We start from the raw sequence: 10,319 nt of genomic DNA on the forward strand, positions 1-10,319 counted from the left end.
TCATTTACAGTTGCACTTTATTTTGGTGTATAATTTGTGGCATAATGAATTTTTACAAATGTTGGATAGATCGGTATATTTATTGGTACAGGTTTAAAAATGCGGTAATTCAAGGCTCCGATATGGTTGCAAATAACTTTTATAAGTTTTCATGTTATAACAGTCGTTTATATATCTTTTTATTGCATTATAGTTGCCATTTGTTTTGGTATATAATTTATTGCATAATATATTTTTAGAAAATGGCCAATTGGATAGATCGGTAGAATTATTTTCACAGCTTTAAAAAGGCGGTAATTTGAGGTTCCGATATGGTTGCAAATAACATTGACAGTTTTCATGCTATGACAGTCATTTATGCTTCATTTTAAAGCATTATGATTGCACTTTAATATGGTATATAATTTGTAGCATAATGTGTGTTTTTACTAATTGGTGAATTTGATAGATCGGTAGAATTATTGTTCTATGTTTAATAAACGCGGTAATCTGAGGTTCCGATATGGCTGCAATTAACTTTGGCAGTTTTCGTGCTAGGACAGTCGTTTATGCACCATTTTAAAGCATTAAAATTGCCATTTGCTTTGGTATATAATTTATTGCATAATGTATTTTTAGAAAACGGCCAATTGGATAAATCGGTAGAATTATTTTCCCAGGTTTAAAAACGCGGTAATTTGAGGTTCCGATATGGTTGTGAATAACTTTGACAGTTTTCATGCTATGACAGTCATTTATGCATCATTTTAAAGCATTACAGTTGCACTTTGTTTTTGTGTATAATTTGTGGCATAATGAATTTTTACAAAAATTGGATAGATCGGTATATTTATTGGTACAGGTTTAAAAATGCGGTAATTTAAGGCCCCGATATGGTTGCAAATAACTTTTATAGTTTTCATGTTATAACAGTCGTTTATACATCTTTTTATTGCATTTTAGTTGCCATTTGTTTTGGTATACAATCTATTGCATAATGTATTTTTAGAAGATGGCCAATTGGATAGATCGATAGAATTATTTTCCCAGGTTTAAAAAGGCGGTAATTTGAGGTTCCGATATGGTTGTGAATTACTTTGACAGTTTTCATGCTATGACAGTCATTTATGCATCAGTTTAGAGCATTATGATTGCACTTTAATTTGGTATATCATTTGTGGCATAATGTGTTCGTCTAAAAAATGGTCAATTTGATGGATCGGTAGAATTATTGTTCTATGTTTAAAAACGCGGTAATTTGAGGTTCCGATATGGTTGCAAATAACTTTGACAGTTTTCATGCTAGGGCATTAGTTTACGCATCATTTTAAAGCATTACAGTTGCACTTTATTTTGGTGTATAATTTGTGGCATAATGAATTTTTACAAAAATTGGATAGATCGGTATATTTATTGGTACAGGTTCAAAAATGCGGTAATTTAAGGCTCCGATATGGTTGCAAATACCTTTTATAGTTTTCATGTTATAACAGTCGTTTATATATCTTTTTATTGCATTATAGTTGCCATTTGCTTTGGTATATAACTTATTCCATAATGTATTTTTGGAAAATGGCCAATTGGATAGATCGGTAGAATTATTTTCACAGCTTTAAAAACGCGGTAGTTTGAGGTTCCGATATGGCTGCAAATAACATTGACAGTTTTCACGCTATGACAGTCATTTATGCATCATTTTAAAGCATTATGATTGCACTTTAATATCGTATATCATTTGTAGCATAATGTGTATTTTTAAAAATTGGTCAATTTGATAGATCGGTAGAATTATTGTTCTATGTTTAATAAACGCAGTAATCTGAGGTTCCGATATGGTTGCAATTAACTTTGGCAGTTTTCGTGCTAGGACAGTCGTTTATGCACCATTTTAAAGCATTAAAATTGCCATTTGTTTTGGTATATAATTTATTGCATAATGTATTTTTAGAAAATGGCCAATTGGATAGATCGGTAGAATTATTTTCCCAGGTTTAAAAAGGCGGTAATTTGAGGTTCCGATATGGTTGTGAATAACTTTGACAGTTTTCATGCTATGACAGTCATTTATGCATCATTTTAAAGCATTATGATTGCACTTTAATTTGGTATATCATTTGTGGCACAATGTGTTCGTCTAAAAAATGGTCAATTTGAAGGATCGGTAGAATTATTGTTCTATGTTTAAAAACGCGGTAATTTGAGGTTCCGATATGGTTGCAAATAACTTTGACAGTTTTCATGCTAGGGCAATAGTTTATGCATCATTTTAAAGCATTACAGTTGCACTTTATTTTGGTGTATAATTTGTGGCATAATGAAATTTTACAAAAATTGGATAGATCGGTATATTTATTGGTACAGGTTCAAAAATGCGGTAATTAAGGCTCCGATATGGTTGCAAATAACTTTTATAGTTTTCATGTTATAACAGTCGTTTATATATCTTTTTATTGCATTATAGTTGCCATTTGCTTTGGTATATAACTTATTGCATAATGTATTTTTGGAAAATGGCCAATTGGATAGATCGGTAGAATTATTTTCACAGCTTTAAAAACGCGGTAGTTTGAGGTTCCGATATGGCTGCAAATAACATTGACAGTTTTCACGCTATGACAGTCATTTATGCATCATTTTAAAGCATTATGATTGCACTTTAATATGGTATATCATTTGTAGCATAATGTGTATTTTTACAAATTGGTCAATTTGATAGATCGGTAGAATTATTGTTCTATGTTTAATAAAAGCAGTAATCTGAGGTTCCGATATGGTTGCAATTAACTTTGGCAGTTTTCGTGCTAGGACAGTCGTTTATGCACCATTTTAAAGCATTAAAATTGCCATTTGTTTTGGTATATAATTTATTGCATAATGTATTTTAAGAAAATGGCCAATTGGATAGATCGGTAGAATTATTTTCCCAGGTTTAAAAAGGCGGTAATTTGAGGTTCCGATATGGTTGTGAATAACTTTGACAGTTTTCATGCTATGACAGTCATTTATGCATCAGTTTAAAGCATTATGATTGCACTTTAATTTGGTATATCATTTGTGGCACAATGTGTTCGTCTAAAAAATGGTCAATTTGAAGGATCGGTAGAATTATTGTTCTATGTTTAAAAACGCGGTAATTTGAGGTTCCGATATGGTTGCAAATAACTTTGACAGTTTTCATGCTAGGGCAATAGTTTATGCATCATTTTAAAGCATTACAGTTGCACTTTATTTTGGTGTATAATTTGTGGCATAATGAATTTTTACAAAAGTTGGATAGATCGGTATATTTATTGGTACAGGTTTAAAAATGCGGTAATTCAAGGCTCCGATATGGTTGCAAATAACTTTTATAGTTTTCATGTTATAACAGTCGTTTATATATCTTTTTATTGCATTATAGTTGCCATTTGTTTTGGTATATAATTTATTGCATAATATATTTTTAGAAAATGGCCAATTGGATAGATCGGTAGAATTATTTTCACAGCTTTAAAAAGGCGGTAATTTGAGGTTCCGATATGGTTGCAAATAACATTGACAGTTTTCATGCTATGACAGTCATTTATGCTTCATTTTAAAGCATTATGATTGCACTTTAATATGGTATATAATTTGTAGCATAATGTGTGTTTTTACTAATTGGTGAATTTGATAGATCGGTAGAATTATTGTTCTATGTTTAATAAACGCGGTAATCTGAGGTTCCGATATGGCTGCAATTAACTTTGGCAGTTTTCGTGCTAGGACAGTCGTTTATGCACCATTTTAAAGCATTAAAATTGCCATTTGCTTTGGTATATAATTTATTGCATAATGTATTTTTGGAAAACGGCCAATTGGATAAATCGGTAGAATTATTTTCCCAGGTTTAAAAACGCGGTAATTTGAGGTTCCGATATGGTTGTGAATAACTTTGACAGTTTTCATGCTATGACAGTCATTTATGCATCATTTTAAAGCATTACAGTTGCACTTTGTTTTTGTGTATAATTTGTGGCATAATGAATTTTTACAAAAATTGGATAGATCGGTATATTTATTGGTACAGGTTTAAAAATGCGGTAATTTAAGGCCCCGATATGGTTGCAAATAACTTTTATAGTTTTCATGTTATAACAGTCGTTTATACATCTTTTTATTGCATTTTAGTTGCCATTTGTTTTGGTATACAATCTATTGCATAATGTATTTTTAGAAGATGGCCAATTGGATAGATCGATAGAATTATTTTCCCAGGTTTAAAAAGGCGGTAATTTGAGGTTCCGATATGGTTGTGAATTACTTTGACAGTTTTCATGCTATGACAGTCATTTATGCATCAGTTTAGAGCATTATGATTGCACTTTAATTTGGTATATCATTTGTGGCATAATGTGTTCGTCTAAAAAATGGTCAATTTGATGGATCGGTAGAATTATTGTTCTATGTTTAAAAACGCGGGTAATTTGAGGTTCCGATATGGTTGCAAATAACTTTGACAGTTTTCATGCTAGGGCATTAGTTTACTGCATCATTTTAAAGCATTACAGTTGCACTTTATTTTGGTGTATAATTTGTGGCATAATGAATTTTTACAAAAAGTTGGATAGATCGGTATATTTATTGGTACAGGTTCAAAAATGCGGTAATTTAAGGCTCCGATATGGTTGCAAATAACTTTTATAGTTTTCATGTTATAACAGTCGTTTATATATCTTTTTATTGCATTATAGTTGCCATTTGCTTTGGTATATAACTTATTGCATAATATATTTTTAGAAAATGGCCAATTGGATAGATCGGTAGAATTATTTTCACAGCTTTAAAAACGGCGGTAATTTGAGGTTCCGATATGGTTGCAAATAACATTGACAGTTTTCATGCTATGACAGTCATTTATGCATCATTTTAAAGCATTATGATTGCACTTTAATATGGTATATAATTTGTAGCATAATGTGTGTTTTTACAAATTGGTCAATTTGATAGATCGGTAGAATTATTGTTCTATGTTTAATAAACGCAGTAATCTGAGGTTCCGATATGGTTGCAATTAACTTTGGCAGTTTTCGTGCTAGGACAGTCGTTTATGCACCATTTTAAAGCATTAAAATTGCCATTTGTTTTGGTATATAATTTATTGCATAATGTATTTTAGAAAACGGCCAATTGGATATATCGGTAGAATTATTTTCCCAGGTTTAAAAACGCGGTAATTTAAGGTTCCGATATGGTTGCAAATAACATTGACAGTTTTCATGCTATGACAGTCATTTATGCATCATTTAAAAGCATTACAGTTGCACTTTGTTTTTGTGTATAATTTGTGGCATAATGAATTTTTACAAAAATTAGATAGATCGGTATATTTATTGGTACAGGTTTAAAAATGCGGTAATTTAAGGCCCCGATATGGTTGCAAATAACTTTTATAGTTTTCATGTTATAACAGTCGTTTATACATGTTTTTATTGCATTTTAGTTGCCATTTGTTTTGGTATATAATTTATTGCATAATGTATTTTTAGAAGATGGCCAATTGGATAGATCGATAGAATTAATTTCCTATGTTTAAAAAGGCGGTAATTTGAGGTTCTGATATGGTTGTGAATTACTTTGACAGTTTTCATGCTATGACAGTCATTTATGCATCAGTTTAGAGCATTATGATTGCACTTTAATTTGGTATATCATTTGTGGCATAATGTGTTCGTCTAAAAAATGGTCAATTTGATGGATCGGTAGAATTATTGTTCTATGTTCAAAAATGCGGTATTTGAGGTTCCGATATGGTTGCAAATAACTTTGACAGTTTTCATGCTAGGGCAATAGTTTATGCATCATTTTAAAGCATTACAGTTGCACTTTATTTTGGTGTATAATTTGTGGCATAATGAATTTTTACAAAAGTTGGATAGATCGGTATATTTATTGGTACAGGTTTAAAAATGCGGTAATTCAAAGCTCCGATATGGTTGCAAATAACTTTTATAGTTTTCATGTTATAACAGTCGTTTATATATCTTTTTATTGCATTATAGTTGCCTTTTGTTTGGTATATAATTTATTGCATAATATATTGTTAGAAAATTGCCAATTGGATAGATCGGTATAATTATTTTCACAGGTTTAAAAACGCGGTAATTTGAGGTTCCGATATGGTTGTGAATATCATTGACAGTTTTCATGCTATGACAGTCATTTATGCATCATTTTAAAGCATTACAGTGGCACTTTGTTTTGTGTATAATTTGTGGCATAATGAATTTTTACAAAAATTGGATAGATCGGTATATTTATTGGCACAGGTTTAAAAATGCGGTAATTTAATGCCCCGATATGGCTGCAAATAACTTTTATAGTTTTCATGTTATAACAGTCGTTTATACATCTTTTTATTGCATTTTAGTTGCCATTTGTTTTGGTATATAATTTATTGCATAATGTATTTTTAAAAGATGGCCAATTGGATAGATCGATAGAATTATTTTCCCAGGTTTAAAAAGGCGGTAATTTGAGGTTCCGATATGGTTGTGAATTTCTTTGACAGTTTTCATGCTAGTGCTTTAGTTTACGCATGATTTTAAAGCATTACAGTTGCACTTTATTTTGGTGTATAATTTGTGGCATAATGAATTTTTACAAAAATTGGATAGATCGGTATATTTATTGGTACAGGTTAAAAAATTCGGTAATTTAAGGCTCCGATATGGTTGCAAATAACTTTTATAGTTTTCATGATATAACAGTCGTTTATATATCTTTTTATTGCATTATAGTTGCCATTTACTTTGGTATATAATTTATTCCATAATATATTTTTGGAAAATGGCCAATTGGATAGATCGGTAGAATTATTTTCACAGCTTTAAAAACGCGGTAGTTTGAGGTTCCGGTATGGCTGCAAATAACATTGACAGTTTTCATGCTATGACAGTCATTTATGCATCAGTTTAGAGCATTATGATTGCACTTTAATTTGGTATATCATTTGTGGCATAATGTGTTCGTCTAAAAAATGGTCAATTTGATGGATCGGTAGAATTATTGTTCTATGTTTAAAAACGCGGTAATTTGAGGTTCCGATATGGTTGCAAATAATTTTGACAGTTTTCATGCTAGGGCAATAGTTTATGCATCATTTTAAAGCATTACAGTTGCACTTTATTTTGGTGTATAATTTGTGGCATAATGAATTTTGACAAAAATTGGATAGATCGGTATATTTATTGGTACAGGTTAAAAATGCGGTAATTTAAGGCTCCGATATGGTTGCAAATAACTTTTATAGTTTTCATGTTATAACAGTCGTTTATATATCTTTTTATTGCATTATAGTTGCCATTTGCTTTGGTATATAATTTATTCCATAATATATTTTTGGAAAATGGCCAATTGGATAGATCGGTAGAATTATTTTCCCAGGTTAAAAAAGGCGGTAATTTGAGGTTCCGATATGGTTGTGAATAACTTTGACAGTTTTCATGCTATGACAGTCATTTATGCATCAGTTTAGAGCATTATGATTGCACTTTAATTTGGTATATCATTTGTGGCATAATGTTCATCTAAAAAATGGTCAATTTGATGGATCGGATAGAATTATTGTTCTATGTTTAAAAATGCGGTAATTTGAGGTTCCGATATGGTTGCAAATAACTTTGACAGTTTTCATGCTAGGGCAATAGTTTATGCATCATTTTAAAGCATTACAGTTGCACTTTATTTTGGTGTATAATTTGTGGCATAATGAATTTTGACAAAAATTGGATAGATCGGTATATTTATTGGTACAGGTTAAAAAATGCGGTAATTTAAGGCTCCGATATGGTTGCAAATAACTTTTATAGTTTTCATGTTATAACAGTCGTTTATATATCTTTTTATTGCATTATAGTTGCCATTTGTTTTGGTATATAATTTATTGCATAATATATTTTTAGAAAATGGCCAATTGGATAGATCGGTAGAATTATTTTCACAGCTTTAAAAACGCGGTAGTTTGAGGTTCCGATATGGCTGCAAATAACATTGACAGTTTTCACGCTATGACAGTCATTTATGCATCATTTTAAAGCATTATGATTGCACTTTAATATCGTATATCATTTGTAGCATAATGTGTATTTTTAAAAATTGGTCAATTTGATAGATCGGTAGAATTATTGTTCTATGTTTAATAAACGCGGTAATCTGAGGTTCCGATATGGTTGCAATTAACTTTGGCAGTTTTCGTGCTAGGACAGTCGTTTATGCACCATTTTAAAGCATTAAAATTGCCATTTGTTTTGGTATATAATTTATTGCATAATGTATTTTTAGAAAATGGCCAATTGGATAGATCGGTAGAATTATTTTCCCAGGTTTAAAAAGGCGGTAATTTGAGGTTCCGATATGGTTGTGAATAACTTTGACAGTTTTCATGCTATGACAGTCATTTATGCATCAGTTTAGAGCATTATGATTGCACTTTAATTTGGTATATCATTTGTGGCACAATGTGTTCGTCTAAAAAATGGTCAATTTGATGGATCGGTAGAATTATTGTTCTATGTTTAAAAACGCGGTAATTTGAGGTTCCGATATGGTTGCAAATAACTTTGACAGTTTCATGCTAGGGCAATAGTTTATGCATCATTTTAAAGCATTACAGTTGCACTTTATTTTGGTGTATAATTTGTGGCATAATGAAATTTTACAAAAATTGGATAGATCGGTATATTTATTGGTACAGGTTCAAAAATGCGGTAATTTAAGGCTCCGATATGGTTGCAAATAACTTTTATAGTTTTCATGTTATAACAGTCGTTTATATATCTTTTTATTGCATTATAGTTGCCATTTGTTTTGGTATATAATTTATTGCATAATATATTTTTAGAAAATGGCCAATTGGATAGATCGGTAGAATTATTTTCACAGCTTTAAAAAGGCGGTAATTTGAGGTTCCGATATGGTTGCAAATAACATTGACAGTTTTCATGCTATGACAGTCATTTATGCATCATTTTAAAGCATTATGATTGCACTTTAATATGGTATATAATTTGTAGCATAATGTGTGTTTTTACAAATTGGTCAATTTGATAGATCGGTAGAATTATTGTTCTATGTTTAATAAAAGCAGTAATCTGAGGTTCCGATATGGTTGCAATTAACTTTGGCAGTTTTCGTGCTAGGACAGTCGTTTATGCACCATTTTAAAGCATTAAAATTGCCATTTGTTTTGGTATATAATTTATTGCATAATGTATTTTAAGAAAATGGCCAATTGGATAGATCGGTAGAATTATTTTCCCAGGTTTAAAAACGCGGTAATTTGAGGTTCCGATATGGTTGTGAATAACTTTGACAGTTTCATGCTATGACAGTCATTTATGCATCAGTTTAGAGCATTATGATTGCACTTTAATTTGGTATATCATTTGTGGCATAATGTGTTCGTCTAAAAAATGGTCAATTTGATGGATCGGTAGAATTATTGTTCTATGTTTAAAAAGGCGGTTATTTGAGGTTCCGATATGGTTGCAAATAACATTGACAGTTTTCATGCTATGACAGTCATTTATGCATCATTTTAAAGCATTATGATTGCACTTTAATATGGTATATAATTTGTAGCATAGTGTGTGTTTTTACAAATTGGTCAATTTGATAGATCGGTAGAATTATTGTTCTATGTTTAATAAAGCAGTAATCTGAGGTTCCGATATGGTTGCAATTAACTTTGGCAGTTTTCGTGCTAGGACAGTCGTTTATGCACCATTTTAAAGCATTAAAATTGCCATTTGTTTTGGTATATAATTTATTGCATAATGTATTTTAAGAAAATGGCCAATTGGATATATCGGTAGAACTATTTTCCCAGGTTTAAAAAGGCGGTAATTTGAGGTTCCGATATGGTTGTGAATAACTTTGACAGTTTTCATGCTATGACAGTCATTTATGCATCAGTTTAGAGCATTATGATTGCACTTTAATTTGGTATATCATTTGTGGCATAATGTGTTCGTCTAAAAAATGGTCATTTTGATGGATCGGTAGAATTATTGTTCTATGTTTAAAACGCGGTAATTTGAGGTTCCGATATGGTTGCAAATAACTTTGACAGTTTTCATGCTAGGGGCATTAGTTTTCGCATCATTTTAATATGGTATATCATTTGTAGCATAATATGGTATATAATTTGTAGCATAATGTGTGTTTTTACAAATTGGTCAATTTGATAGATCGGTAGATTTATTGTTCTATGTTTAATAAAAGCAGTAATCTGAGGTTCCGATATGGTTGCAATTAACTTTGGCAGTTTTCGTGCTAGTACAGTCGTTTATGCCACCATTTTAAAGCATTAAAATTGCCAT

This window comes from Lucilia sericata, unplaced genomic scaffold, assembly GCF_015586225.1.
Source record: "Lucilia sericata isolate MDLA Ls3-8-SP2 unplaced genomic scaffold, ASM1558622v1 Contig001799F_arrow, whole genome shotgun sequence".
Classification (NCBI taxonomy): domain Eukaryota; kingdom Metazoa; phylum Arthropoda; class Insecta; order Diptera; family Calliphoridae; genus Lucilia; species Lucilia sericata.